Consider the following 14,823-nt stretch of genomic DNA (forward strand, 5'->3'; position numbering starts at 1 on the left):
CTATCAGTTATCCATGTACATGCCCCTGCCTACTCAAACTCTCCGTGATTGTTTGTGCTGCACTGCACATCCCACCTGCCTTTTTTATCCATTGTGCTGACATTGCCCCTTTTGCCTGCACTGTGTGGTCAATTTGCTGTGCCATCCCCTCCCTCCTCCGTCATTTGAATCTGTACCCCTACTGCCGCCTGTTCTGCTTTCCATTGTCCATTGTGGTAACATTGCCCCCTGCACTCTATCGTCCGATGTGTTGCCACTCCCCTTCCTGCTTGCCTAGTGTGGTTGATTATTCAGCCACTGCCCCTCCTGCCTGCCTTGCATGGTCAGGTTGTTGCCCCCGCTCCATCCCCCATGCCCTCTGTTGTCCAGGTTCATGCCGCTATCTCCTCCCTCCTGCCCTCCATAGTCTGTTGGCATGCCCATGCCCTGTCCCTCTTGCCCTTCATAGGCTGTTGTACTGCCACTTTCCCTCCATCCTGCCTTGTGTGGTCAGCTTGCTGTTGCTTCCATCGCCCCTGCCCACTTCTATCTGTCTGCATGCTCCAGCCCCCTCTCTCTTGGTCCATTTTGCTCCCACTTCCCTCCTGCCTGCTGCTGCTGCCAACTCACCCTCCTGATTTCCATTCTCCAAGTCTACACCCCTTACCCATCCCTCCTGCCCTCCATGGGCCATAGTGCTGCCACTGTCCTCTATGGTTCATTGTCACAACCTCTCTCAACGGCCCTGCAAGGTTGGTTTGCTTCCCTTGCTACCCTACTCCATGGCCTCCATTGGTCATCATTCTGCCACTGACCCTAACTCCTACACTGTGTGATCTGTTATGCAGCCACTGCCTCTCCTGCCTGCCCTGCTTAGTCACCTTGGACAGAGGGGTTTAAAACTAGTTGCTAGTTTCATGCTTTTCATTAAATTGAATACTTAGTTATTTGCTGATTGAATTACTTGAGCATTTTGCATAATCCTATCTTTAGACTATATTTGGGTTAAATTTGGGTGATATTTGAACTACATTTTGGCTCTTTTAAATAGCTATCTTGCAAGGTTTGCTTTATCAAGCTTTCATTTCTTTTTTTACTGCAGTACCCTTTTGGGGAAGCTTACATCTTTGATTCCGTCAAGATGGCATTCCGGAGTGCCATAGTTTTGTCATAAATATAGAATGCTAGTACTCTAGCTGCTGTATAGAACACTGTGGTAAAGCTGCAGTTAATCACCAGGGAGTTAAGCTGCTCTTGGTGTTGAAAGGGCATGTTTTAGTCTACATGCTTGAATGTTTTACTGAAATAGATGAGTAAAATAATATCTGAGAACTCATGAAAAATGTGTCCTAATTTTGCTTTCAACAAAACTAACCATAATTTCTTTAACAAACCAATACCCTTCATTTGTTCACTTCTAAAGGAAAATGTTAAGTTTTACAGCTTTTATACAACCATGAAGGCTTCAGGTGTGCTACATGCTTGCTGTTCAGTAGAACACTGAGGGATGCTGGAATAGAACAGTCTGCTACTGTACAATTGTTTCTTAGAAAATAAGACTTTATTCTCACATGGTTGAGAATAACAGTTTAAATATGTAGAAAATATCCTCTTCTGTTAGCTTCTACAGCACCTTCCATAACCTCTCATGAGTGAAAACAGTTTTCTCTCAAATATGACTCATCATATTCCAGCAGATGGTAAGCATTTTACACAGGATAAAATTACCCTAGAATGCACCACACCTCCTACAATCAGTATAGTTCAATGACAAAGGATTTGTAATGTGACTAAAATCAGTTACTACTATATAAATATGTAGGGAAAAAAAAAAAAAAAATATATATATATATATATATATATATATATATATATATATATATATATATATATATATATATATATATATATATATATATATATATATATATATAGCAAAATTCGCATCCAGTTAAGAACGAGAAGGGACACAGCGGGTCAGTTTATTTGAAAGTGGCATGACGCTTTTCGGATTCTCTTCCTTCTTCAGATGCCACTCCTCTCTATGCAGGTGCAGTCGGTGGTCCTTTCTTTATGGTGAGTACTTCTCCCCATTGGATGGTGCATGGAAGGACTACACGAACCAGCATCCCTCTGGGCGGAATGCATGGTAGCTACCTGAATCCAGACGAGTGTCTTAAAGCAAATAAACTGTGCCTCTGCTGCCCAACGCCTTCTGCAGCCTTCGTATATATATATATATATATATATATATATATATATATATATATATATATATATATATATATATATATATATATATATTCCACCATACCAGTCTTGATCATCAAAGAAGGCGCTGACTCCGTGTATCTTAATTCAAACGTTTTATTTAACAAATCAGCATCTGCTCAGACGCGTTTCGGCGGCTTCTCCTGCCTTGCTCACTAACATCTGACCACTGAATAGTGCGCTTTATATACATCTTACATTGTGTCTTGAGTTACAATTAACATAGCTAATTGGCATTCCTTGTTGCCAAGGTGACGTGGTTACACCCTCGTGTTGCCGTGACTGTTAACATGCCTATTACATTTCTGGCGGACTTGTTAACTTATGATTCACGTATTTTCACATTTATTTTAAACATTAATAACATGTCTAAAATACCTTTGTTTAAACAATATCTTTCTGAATTTGCCACACTCGTTGTTTCGACACATTTATATTTTATCTTCATAAACCCTGTATTTATTCAATTACATTCCCCCGCTGGATAGTTGTGTAGTGTTTCACCTGCGGCGTCTCCCATAGCGTCATGGACATTATGGTGTGTCACGGGAGAGAAACGTGTCACGTATGTGATTGGGTCAGAGTTTAGAGCGGGTGTTGTAAGGGATCGAGCTTACCGAAGATCGGTTTGTCGGCCTGTTGGCAGAGTCCGAACAAGTATATATATATATACACTCCTTTTGCTGACCCTCAAAAACAGACTTACTTATGCCCTTTAGGGGTCGGAAGGTGTGCTTACCTTGTAACCGTTTATTATTTTTTTAATTCATTTTCCGGGCATGGGTAACAAACCAATCAGGATTGACTACCTCCCTTTAGAGTGGCCAATTAGAACATATCTGTACAACAGTGCCAATATATCTATACATTTGAGCCTTAATTTCTCAAAAACGACTCAACAAATGAAAATCAAATTTAAAAAAGCACACTTTCTGGATAAAGATGTAACTTTTTTCCAAATTTGGCATAGTTATGTTCAGCTGTTTTGTCAAAGCCATGTCTAAAATTCCCTATGTAAAAGCCAAAGGGAAAAAGCATTTTTGGACCACCCTCTTTCTCGCCCCTCACTTGTTAGATCACCCAGTAACTTTCCAGAACGGACCTGAGGTGGAAAGTTGTCTGAAGTTTCATCAAATGGCGATATTAGCAAAGCAAAAAGCCCTCCTTTTATGGAAACTCTGACCTAACTAAAAATACACAGATGCTCTAATTTCTCACGTGCCTCATTGGCCTGCATGCAGAGGCATAATGTCTCTGCAAGATACACTGCCGTAATGTTTTCACAATTATTATTACATTAATTCATTTTTAATCCTATTTTTTATCTGCAGCTATTAAATCTAGAAGGTCTTTTAATTGCTTATTTTAACCACTTACCCCTTCTAGATGTTTATACTTGTAACTGTAAATACTTGGCGACTATTTTATGTGATTGTTCATGGGAACAACAATGAATATTTAAGCCCTTTAGATAGACTGGCTGATGTGTATTTAAATTCTTCTTATCATGATCATATACATCTTGTATGAATTTCAGTTAAATAATATGTGGTATAGCATGTAGTGTTTGAGGCAGTTTACCAGGATGCCCTTCAATTGTAGTTTTAAAGTACTTTCTTAAATTAAGTATTTAAAAAAAAAGTTTATGCTTAATTTGTTTTAACCGAGTAAAGGAATTATCATTTGATTGATTGGCTTCTTAACTCGTCTCAAATGTTCAAGCTTCTCACTTTAATGTATCAGATAAGGGAAATTGCATGTTCTTATCATCGGAAGGAATCTTTTTCCATTCTTTGATCAACAAGTGTGTAACCACTTATTAAGTAACATGTCATGGGCAGGCGTGCCTTCGGGTGGTCTTTTCTCCCCTTTACAAAGAGGACAAGGAGATTTTCCAAACAAAGGGGGTCATTAGGATGGCGGACGGACCTGCGTCCGTCCACCACCCCCGAGGTAGAGGGACCGTCCGCATGGGCAGCGGCGCTCCCTCCATGCAAATTAGGATGTGACCGCCACCCTGGCGGTCATATCCCGTATCTTTAACCTTGCGGCGGGTGCTGCTTGGAGCAGCACCCGCCGCAAGGTTAAAAATGCATGTATTGCATTTACATGCACAAAGCTGCAGGTACCTCGCGGTGTAAATGCAGGGGGGTACCATAGGTACCCCCCATGTGCACCCCCCACCCCCTGACACCCTGGGGGCCTGCAACGGGCCCACAAACTGAAAAGACCACATGCTTTTCCACGGCGGAAAAGCCGCAGTGGCAAAGCATGTTTCCTGCCCCATCCTAATATGGCTGGCGGTGTCTGATAGACACCGCCACCATATTAGAGCTTTTCCGCCACGGTCGGAAGGCGACCACGGCGAAAAAACGGTGGACGGTTTTCCCATCCGCCAATGACCCCCCAGCCATCCTATTCTGGCGGGGGGTCTTTGGAGGCACTGCTGCGGTGATTCCGCATCCTCCGGGCCGGCGGTGGCTTCCGAAAGCCCAGAGGATGCGGAATCACCGCAATCCTAATCGGCCCCAAAGTTCCCATTTTCCTTACTGATTCTTACTCTCCACGCACCACAAAATATCAACAGTTATATACGAATCTCAATGCAGCCATTTACATTAACTAGCCAACTCTAGCGTGACACCTGAAGACGCAGCCAACCAGTCACAGTGCAAGCCACTACTTGATCAACCAATTGCAGTGCATCCAGCTCAAAAGTTAAAGAATCAAAGTACTGCCCTGGACTCAACCACCCAATCTCAGTGCATCACCAAATGACACAACTACTGGCAACCTTATGACACACAGGACAACTTACTTTGAGATATTACACATGAACAAATAAAGACATTTTAACAGTAACCTTTGTCTGTTTCGGCTAAATAGGAAAAGGAAAATTCAATCTCTTTTAAAACAAATCGCACAGACCGAAGCAAAGCAGTCTCTTTACCAGCGGTAACCCATTCTTGGTTAAACTGAGCTACAGAGACCGGTTTAGCCCACAACTCTTTGTTTCCTGGTACGCACGCTGAGCCCTTTTCAGGGGGTGCCTTACTCCTGCAGTAATAGGCGACATATGTAATAGGTTTTATACCCATTTTAAGTGATTTTATGTGTTCCATTTCACACTTTTCTTTTACTTACCATTAATTTTTCCAGTATCTTATCATCCTCAGGGGAGCCTGCTGGTTGGTTAGTGGGGTTGCTGGACTCCCGGTTGTGTTATTATTTTCCCAACTGTCTGGCCATTCATTTCCCAGTCTCGGACCATTGGCAACTCTCCCATGTCATGCCCCCCTCAAATTGAGTGCTAGTTGAAGACAATCTCAGCGCGTCCACGCAGCTGAGCTACAGAGACATGGTTAGCCCACAACTCTTTTTTTCCTTGTAGGCATGCTTTTCCCTTTTCAGGAGGCGCCTGGCTCCTGTAGTACTGGGTGACATTTTTAACGGGTTTTAAACCCATTTTAAAGGAATTTATGTGCTCACTTTTGCACTTATCTTTTGCATATCTTTAATTTCGCCAGTATCTTATTGACCTCAGGGGAGTCTACTGATCAGAAAATGGGGTTGTTGGACCCCGATTTGCGGTATTATTTCCCCAACAGTTCGGCCACTCGCTTCAGTGCGTGGGCCTATTGGCCTAGCCCGCCGGTCATGCCCCTTCCGATGGGGAGCTATATTAAGACACTTGCTTTGCATCTATGCCACAAGCCCATCTGCGCCCGGACCGTGCCTCTGCTATCCCTCAACACCAAAGGCAAAACAGCAGCTGTATGACAATTAACTCTGCCCTCATAACTACCACACTTGCTCCCACCTGTCAGGGCTGCTTTAACCTACAGAGGAACATACAGCCTGAAATAGCAGTCTGGTCCAAGCACTACATTTCCGGCTCACAACGTACTGAGATTCTTACCAATAGTAGGTATATGAGCGGACTTCTAAATGCAAGGACGCTCATCAAACACAATACCAAATGTGCACTGTTTGTTGAACATCCTAATCTTGATATTGTATTCATTTATGAAACCTGGGCGGAGGCTACTTCAGGCCTAGACAATTGTGTCTATTACAATGGAGGTTGGAGGCTTTCTGACCCCCATCATTGGTTTCAATTCCGACCAGCTGATTATGTATCAGCTGGTCAGAATTGAATGCGGCTGGTCATTACTGCTGACTTCCGATGGGGCCAGTCAGAACCGGTTCATAATCCCAAAGAACGGGCCTTTTAGCCCTTGGGATTACGATGCACAATTTCCGGCATGGCATCCATGCTGGCCTGCTCGACATGGAAACCATGATTGGGGGCACCACCAGTGCCCCTTGTGTGTGCCGGTCCCCGGTTGGGGTCGAGGGGTCACCTGTGGTGCCCCCTGTTGATCCCTGCACCCCGTGGCAGGCTCTTTGAGGTGCCTGCCACTGGGTGCAGAGATGAACAACACCTACCTTTTCACTATGGGAGCATGTATTATGGCTGATTTACGTCCCATTTACGTAACAGTGTCAGGCAGACAAAAGTCTGCCTGACATCGAAATCACGCCATTGGTATCAGCAGTGTCAGCCAACTATTCAATTTTTAGAGCCGACAGTCCACTTAAGAGAGGTGGTGGCATTGCTCTACTTTATCGCAAACATTTAACTGCCAAGTTTAAATTAACTAGAAACAAAAATGAGCTGGCTCTAATCAGTAAGGCTGAGCACATGAAACAACATAACAAGAAGATATGCAAAACTGATATGATAATTTCAAACACTAAATGGCATCCAGAGAAGAAAATCGATTCAAAAGTGGGTAATGCTAATTAATAGCTATTTATTCAACTCAATTGAAAAAATACAACTTATGAGTCATTTCAATCAAAATTTTACAGATGCATATAGAAAAATTGGACACAGCACAATAAAATTACAAACACACCTTCACTAGTCAGACATATCACAGTCATTCAACTCACATACACACATTCATACAAAATACTCCGCACAATCTGGAAGGGCAAGTATACTAGTGTGGGGAGTAAAGGGGACTGCTCACTATTCAACACCGAATTAACAGAACAAATTCTAAAAGATAGTACACTCCAATTAATTCAAGACAGTAACAGCTATCAAAAATATTTTATAAAGGTTGTGTACTGGATGTAATTACAAGTGCAGTACAAGTCAACACTTAAATGACAAGGACAGACCACAGGACAGAGGCCTACGCGTTTCAAATCCCTGTGAATCAAGATTTATCTATCACGCTTTCGTGTGGGAACTTGATTTTTGGGTTAGGGTCTATGTTGACTGCTCATTGCTCTGAGTCACCTGATTTCGGTTTTTCTGGAATACTATGTTGATTTTGTTTGCTCACCTGCAGATAGACATGTGACTGAATTGTTTTATTTGGATTTTTTGTAGAGTAACCCCCTGACGAAGGGCGTGGCCCGAAATGCATCGGGATGTGTGATTATTTGTTTAAAACTCTTCCAATGATGGAGATATGCTGTTGAATACTCTTCTTTCATTGAATCATGAAACAGCAACTTTAACATCAATACAATAAATATTGAAAGCTGAAATGAACAGTTTGGTGCTTTTTGCCATTAACCTTTGGCTTACCTATTTTGTTATGGAATAAGACCAGTTGGTCCCCTTTGTTGTGCTCAGAGGCGCTCTCTCTCAATAGAGGGAGCATTGCATTAGTCTTTTATGAGTGAACAAGAACAGACAGTGTTGTTAAAGGAGTTTAATCCAGATCCTTTTCACTGCCTTGCGGAGTGCTGCAAGGGTCCTCATTGAACCCAACACTTTTTAACATTTACGTTACGCCCCTTGCTGCTCGGATTAATTAATTTAGCTTCTCCCTGGTATCATATGCCAATGAAACCCAGATTGATGTTTCCTTCTCTGACTCCTCTGACAGCACCGACCACAGATTTTAGAACTGTATGCTTGCCATAGATAATTGGATGGATAAAAATTGCTTAAATTAAATTCTGGCAAGACGGAGGTCTTCCTTTTTGGCAAGGACGCCTTCCCGTTGGACACTGAAACTAGGACTGCAGCCTTCACCAGCCAAAGAAGGTAAAGAACCTGGGTGTTCTCGTGGACAACAACCTTGTCTTTGGGGATCAGATCAATGCTACTATATCCGCTTCCTTTTATACACACAAGTTAGTGAAAAAGATTCTGCCTTACATCCCTCCATCTTTGCAGAAAGCAGTAGTGACAGCCTTGGTACTGTCAAAGCAGGATTACTGCAAGGCTTTACCTTAACATGCAAGTGCAGTTTATCAACAGGCTTCAGTCCCTTCAAAATGCGTCTGCTAGGCTTCAGTTGGGAATACCCAAATTTCAGTCAGCCAAACCTGATCTATGAAGCTTCATTGGCTCCCAATCAAACAAAGAGTCAATTTCAAAGCCCTTTGTGTCACCTTTAGGGCTCTGCAGAATCTTGGCCCGAATTTTCTCAAAGACAGGTTCAAATGGTATCATATGGAGCGGCTCCTACATTCAAGTGCGGCCAAGTACATTGCTGTTAAAAAAAATTCAAGCGTGCCTCCTGGTACGGTGGAAGCTTTGTGGCAGGGGCCTAGACATTGTGGAACACCCTTCCTCTGCATAATAGGTATATGCCAAAACTCCGGTCCTTTTATAAGGCTCTGAAGACATTGTTTTCCATTTATTAATTCAGCTGGCCTATCTCCGTAACACAGCAGCACCTAGACTCCTCCTGGCATTTGTTTGTGCTTTATAAAAATATTGAGCAAAACATGATATGTTTACTCCCTGCTCCATGGAATAAACAACACCAACCTAAATTAATACTCATTCACAACTATACATTCAGTAAATCCCTTTACTGGTGTGAATGTGGAGCCTCACAAAATACAACCTCATCTTTAGGCAAGTATCTGTAGCAAGCTTATATCTTGGAATCTTAGATTTTCAATGAAATCCAATAACCAAACTTTAAATCTTAAAAACTAAAACCATGAAGCCAATAAATGCAGCCAATAAACATTACAGCACTCAATATTTCATAATTGACATAAAGCCTTTCTAGGCACAACTCAGACATGCAGCTCACAAATAAGACCTAGCATTAAAAGCACAATAACCAAGCTCCATACCATCCCGCAACTCAAAGCAGCATAGCCAAAGCGCTCCCATCTGCAAAATACTTTATTGACATTGAAAATATGACTATATATCTTACAATTCACTGCACACAAAAAAGTACAATGCTTTCAATGGCACAATCTACCATGAGTATTATACTCCTTTCTCCTCAAGTCAGGAATAAGCCTCAGAAACACCAGAATGCTGGCATTAATCCACTAAAGTAACCACTAGAAATCGGGAGTGTAGAAGGAATGGGGTACACTTTAATTGCAGGATCTTATATTATGAAGCGCAAAGGTCCTTCCAAATCCAATTAACCTACCAGATCTAGTTGTAACCATTCTGTGCTACCAGAAAAACTAATGTGATTTTACTCCACTGTCAAAACTAGCGCTACTGAAGAACAAAGAGCGGTGTCAAATAATCCCCTTAGGAATTTGTTGCTTCTCATTGGATCTAGTCATTCAGAGTGATACAATATTACATAACATTCAGAATTAAATCACATTAGGCTTCACAAATAAAAACTGACAAGTATTAAAGTCAACACCACAAAGGTTTATTAAATGATTAAGTTATTACAGAAGGCAGAAATCAATGGTTAGAGTCAATCAGGTAGTCATTATTAAAAATGAATTAGCAATAACATTAGATCAGAATAAAATGCAAATATGAAATAGCAGAGTATAAACAAGCTCAGTAAATATGTCAGAGATTGGGGATCAGGCCGACAGAGTGTCGATGTTTAAAGGTCAAAAGTGAGTGAGCAAAATACCCTCTGGGTGAGACTCATTTTGAAGGGTAAAACACAGTAATACTCATTCATTTGGTGTGAACGTGCAAAGACCCATAAATCCCACCCAATCATGTTAAAGGATGAACTATATAGTTTAAAATCGCAATTGTCAAATTTGTCCTACAGATTAATACAGTATAGTTCTCATCCCCGGTGCTCCGGTGACAGCTAATAGTTTGAACAAATTATTTTAAACTGAAGAAATTTACATTTTCTTTTTATTTACAAGGTTGAGTTCTCATGAGAATCATATTGTGGTCCCAAATGGTGAGGCCTAGAGCAACATTGATTTTACTAACACAGCATAAAGCAAAGCTTGAGAACAAAGCTTCATTTTGTACAAGAGAGAATGACAGTGTTTCAAAACATTATGTACAACTTAACAATTGTGTACTGAGTGCATAGTGAGGAAAGGACTACGTGCTGGCGAGATTGAGGCAGAACCTGACAATCATTTTGATTTGAGACCTACTTTATAAGTGTTCAAATAAAGCTTCTTAACAGGATATCTAGTTTTCAGTATGTGTTAATCACATTAGTTTAATGCAGTTATGCGGTTTCGTTAAAATTGCTTACTCGAGCAGATAGGAGATATGTATGTCTACATGCTTTACTTTTGCATGCTCAAAGTCAATTTTGTGAAAAGTGTGATGCTGCGGCCATCTGATATATGAAATAAAATGCCCTCTGCCAGTCATTGAAAGGGAATTGCATGTCACTATAGAGCTCCACAGCCTTATAAATGAACTTGGCTTGTGGTCTCGTTCCTCTATAAGGTCACTGAACTCATTGATGACTTGCAATAGTCTTATAATGTACAGCGTAGGATACCTCATTCCATATATAAACGTTTTATGAGTTGTACAGGAAGTACAATTAATATTGTTCTCACATCTCTCATAAGCGTTGCAAATTAGTTGAAAAGTTAAATAATACATCAAACTTATGAAGGAGTAAACCAATCTGAAAAGGCATTGATGATAAACGTGTTTATATTTTTTTGTATTTTATTTGTAAGTTGTTTTATTTATTTTCAGATTCAGACATTAAGAGACATTAATGAAAACTACAAAGAAAGCAAATATGCAAATCAGTTAGAGAATAAAACAACAAAGAGGTTTATAGATGTTTTTAGAAGAAAGTTTGGTAAGAGTCAATAAATCATTGCTTTGGATAAAATCAGAGTGAACTCAGACAGTTATGGCACCGCTGTTCTTTAGTCCACAATATTTTGTGTCACCCGGAAGCACATCTGTGTATACTAGCTGGAATTGTGCACTGATGGAAACTAACAATGGTACATGTATTATGCTTCTGTTGGATTATGCAGAATTTTATATCAGAACAATGCATGGTTACAAAATGCCTCATTACAGCATCAACCCACATTTTTACTACACCTTCTTCCCTTAACAACTGCCTGTGGAAATTACAGAGGACTACATTGTTCACCTTGCTCGCTCACAGAATCTTCAGTCACTGGTAGACATGCTGCTGGAATACGCAGCTTTAGAATCCTACACCTTCCTGTGCTGAATATGTACATGAAAATGGCATTCGCCCAGGTACTATGAGTTCCTGAAATATATCATTCCCCTCCCAATTCATTCCTTTCTATTTGATCTTTTTATAGGTTAACATTTTCTGAGTCTTGTATAGACGATGACAGTTTTGAATTTTTCTTTAAATTAGTAGACTGAATGTTCTGACTGATTTACAGTGTTACCTATTTTGAAATATGTTTAATTACTCTGAATGTAGTTGGCTAGAAGGTGTAGAATACAAAACATTAACAGCAAATATATATATATATATATATATATATATATATATATATATATATATATATATATATATATATATATATATATATATATATATATATTCTAAATTTATTTTTATTTTTTCCTTATATTTAACTTGCAATAAACAAATGCAAGCTAGTGCACACCCATGTAGGGCGATGCATCTACAGACATAAGAAAAAAAGAATTGTCCAAACAGCAAGTGATTTGAAGGGTCTCACTAACTATTTGAACACAAATATATTCATTTTAAATATGAGGTTAGTCTCAAAATAGTTTCTTGCACCACTAAGACATCTACTGACACACACTTAAATGGAAGATTAATAAACCTATGTCTACCAAAGGGTTCCTATTGGAGAAGTGTGGCTCAATGGTTAGAGCAGGCAGACCTCGATGCAGAGCTCTGGCCAGGGACCAGGGTTCGATTCCTATCCCGGCAGGTCTTGGCTCATTAATTCCCCTGACTGGATATTCTCGCCTCAGTGCCTATTCTGATCATGAGTCCCACGCTGCAACTCTGGGCAATAGCTTGCTTAGTCTCCACAATGGCCCCCACAATGCGAGGGATGCCAGGTCTGCACCATGGGGGTGCCCAGGAGTGGACACTTCACAGGGAAAGCCAGGAAGGGTTCCCTTGCGGTATATTCATACAAGCGCTGGGAAACCCACTGCGGGTAGCTGTGCGCTATACAAGTACAAAAAATGTACGTTTACATTTTAAAATTAAGAAGGTATTAATTGACAGAGAGGGTGGATGTTTGAGGAAACAAATGTGTAAAGGAGTTCATGGACGTAAGCTTGGATCTCACTCATTAACGTTTTTTTAAAACAGATTTTGCCATAAATTGCTTAATATCTAAATCTATCCTCACCAATTTCTTACCAGTTTGTTTGATATCGGCACTAAAGCTTCAAGGTGCATTTACGTCAGCCTGCTTAATAGGAAATTCTTTAAATTAAACTGCTCCATTTCAGCAAACAGGGCATCCATTTTTCATAAATTAAGAATCAACTGACCGACTGCTGGGTCTATTTGATGTTCATTTCACTCAGCCTGCCAGACCTATTTCTGAAATGGACGACGAAGATGTTTGAGAGCTTACTGAAAATGTGCATTTTTAGCATTCTTGAGGACTAACCCTAGTTTCTATAGCAAAATTAAGCCCATTATATTGTTCATTTACTGCTGTCTCCTCTATAGGAAAAGATTTCAATTCTACAGCTCCTACTCCAGCAACATGCGCCTCACTTTGGTCATGACTAAAATATGTTAGCATTCTATCAGGCCGCTGGAAATGTGATTGAAGCCGCAGTAGAACACTGATAAATCAACTGGCTGCCTGCGGCGTCCACCAGGAGTACATAGTTTGCTCAGTATTTTAGACTTTTACCTCACATGACACAGTAAGATATTTGTAAATTAGTTTATAGCATATGAGAACCCTCTTTAGCTTCTAGAGCCCTTGTCATAATTTCAATGAGAAAATGATCAGAAACAAATATTTTCACTCAAATATTTTCACTCACGCATTGTTCATCAAATACCAGCAGAAGGTCAGCATTTTTCATTAGGTTAAACAACAGAACTCCCAAGAAGCATGGCATCACCAACAATGAATTACATTGTTAGTAAAATCTATTATCCCTGTTTCTATATACATCTTTTTGTGAAGTTCAAAACTTGGCTTTCACTGCAAAGCATTTCAACGGGGCAAAAATGGCAGATCCTTATCAGCAAACACCAAAACAATCCAACAACTGTGCTTCTTGTAAACCTAACACCTAACTGGTCTAATGGAAAACACACCACTTGTCAACCAAGTTTGTGGTTTCCACCCCAAATGTTAACGCCCGGTTTACAATTGCAATATTATCTCAATGGGGGTTGGGGGAGTTTAGAATCTTAGGGACTTACTGATCAGGGTGCAGTAGGCTCTCTGCTTCACATTGACCCTCTGACCTCACCGCAGTCAATATCTATCTCAGAGTGACCTTTCCCAGGAAAGTGTTGATTAACTACTGAGCTCTTTCACATTATTTCTGAAGTGTCTCAAATATGCTGCAAGAAGCAAATTAGCAGTGGAAGAAAAGGAACACATGAAATAGGCAATCCGTCAAACACCGTACACTGGAACAACTGTAATTGGGATTATTTGAGAATTTGGTTAAATGTAATGATATGTGAGAAATTAATTACTGATTTCTTATTAAACTAATGTTTATTTATAGATGAGAGTCTTGTGCTTTTGAGCTGCAATTTCTTTAATACATCAGGCAGTACTGTGAGGCTTTTACTAACGCAAACATGCTTTTTAATTAGGCGAATTATATATTGAGAATGGTCCTCTCCAATCCACTCTAGAGAAAACTGTGGGATTTTCTATGCTTCCTAGAAGACATTGGGGAAGATGTATCAAGATTCCATTTTGCGATTTCTAAATAACGATTTTTAAGGAATCGCTATTTAGAAATCGCAACATGGGATGTATGTAAAAAAATCGCTATTTTGTTAGCGATTTCTTAATCTTCCTTATTTGCGAATTCGCAATTTGCGAATTCGCAATTAAGGAATAATTTCCAATTCATTCCTATGGGCCAGAAGGCCCATAGGAATGATCGTGAAATGAATCTCAATTTGCGATTCGCAATTTGCTAATCGCAAATTGAGAATAATTTCAAGGGTGCAGGGGTGTCTCAAGGAAACCCTGCTGCACCCCTGAAATGTACATGTGTGTGCATATGGTGCACATACATGCCCTCTGGGCATGTGTGTGCGTCACATGCCACCTTTAAAAATGCCAAATTGTGCATTTTTAAAAGAATTTGCAAATTAACATCAACTACAAGTTGGTGTT

General features: G+C 40.2%; 1 protein-coding gene across 1 annotated transcript in view; it reads right to left on the reverse strand.

Moving 5' to 3' along the window:
- Positions 1-12,682: 12,682 nt before the first annotated feature.
- LOC147692003 (cytochrome P450 2F2-like) overlaps positions 12,683-14,823 on the reverse strand; it is an 803,876-nt gene continuing 801,735 nt past the window's right edge. Inside the window, exon 11 of the mRNA XM_086938296.1 lies at positions 12,683-14,357. The gene's annotated coding sequence lies outside the window, so the exon portion shown is untranslated. The remainder of the gene's footprint in view (positions 14,358-14,823) is intronic.

This window comes from Lissotriton vulgaris, chromosome 9, assembly GCF_964263255.1.
Source record: "Lissotriton vulgaris chromosome 9, aLisVul1.2, whole genome shotgun sequence".
NCBI classification, from domain to species: domain Eukaryota; kingdom Metazoa; phylum Chordata; class Amphibia; order Caudata; family Salamandridae; genus Lissotriton; species Lissotriton vulgaris.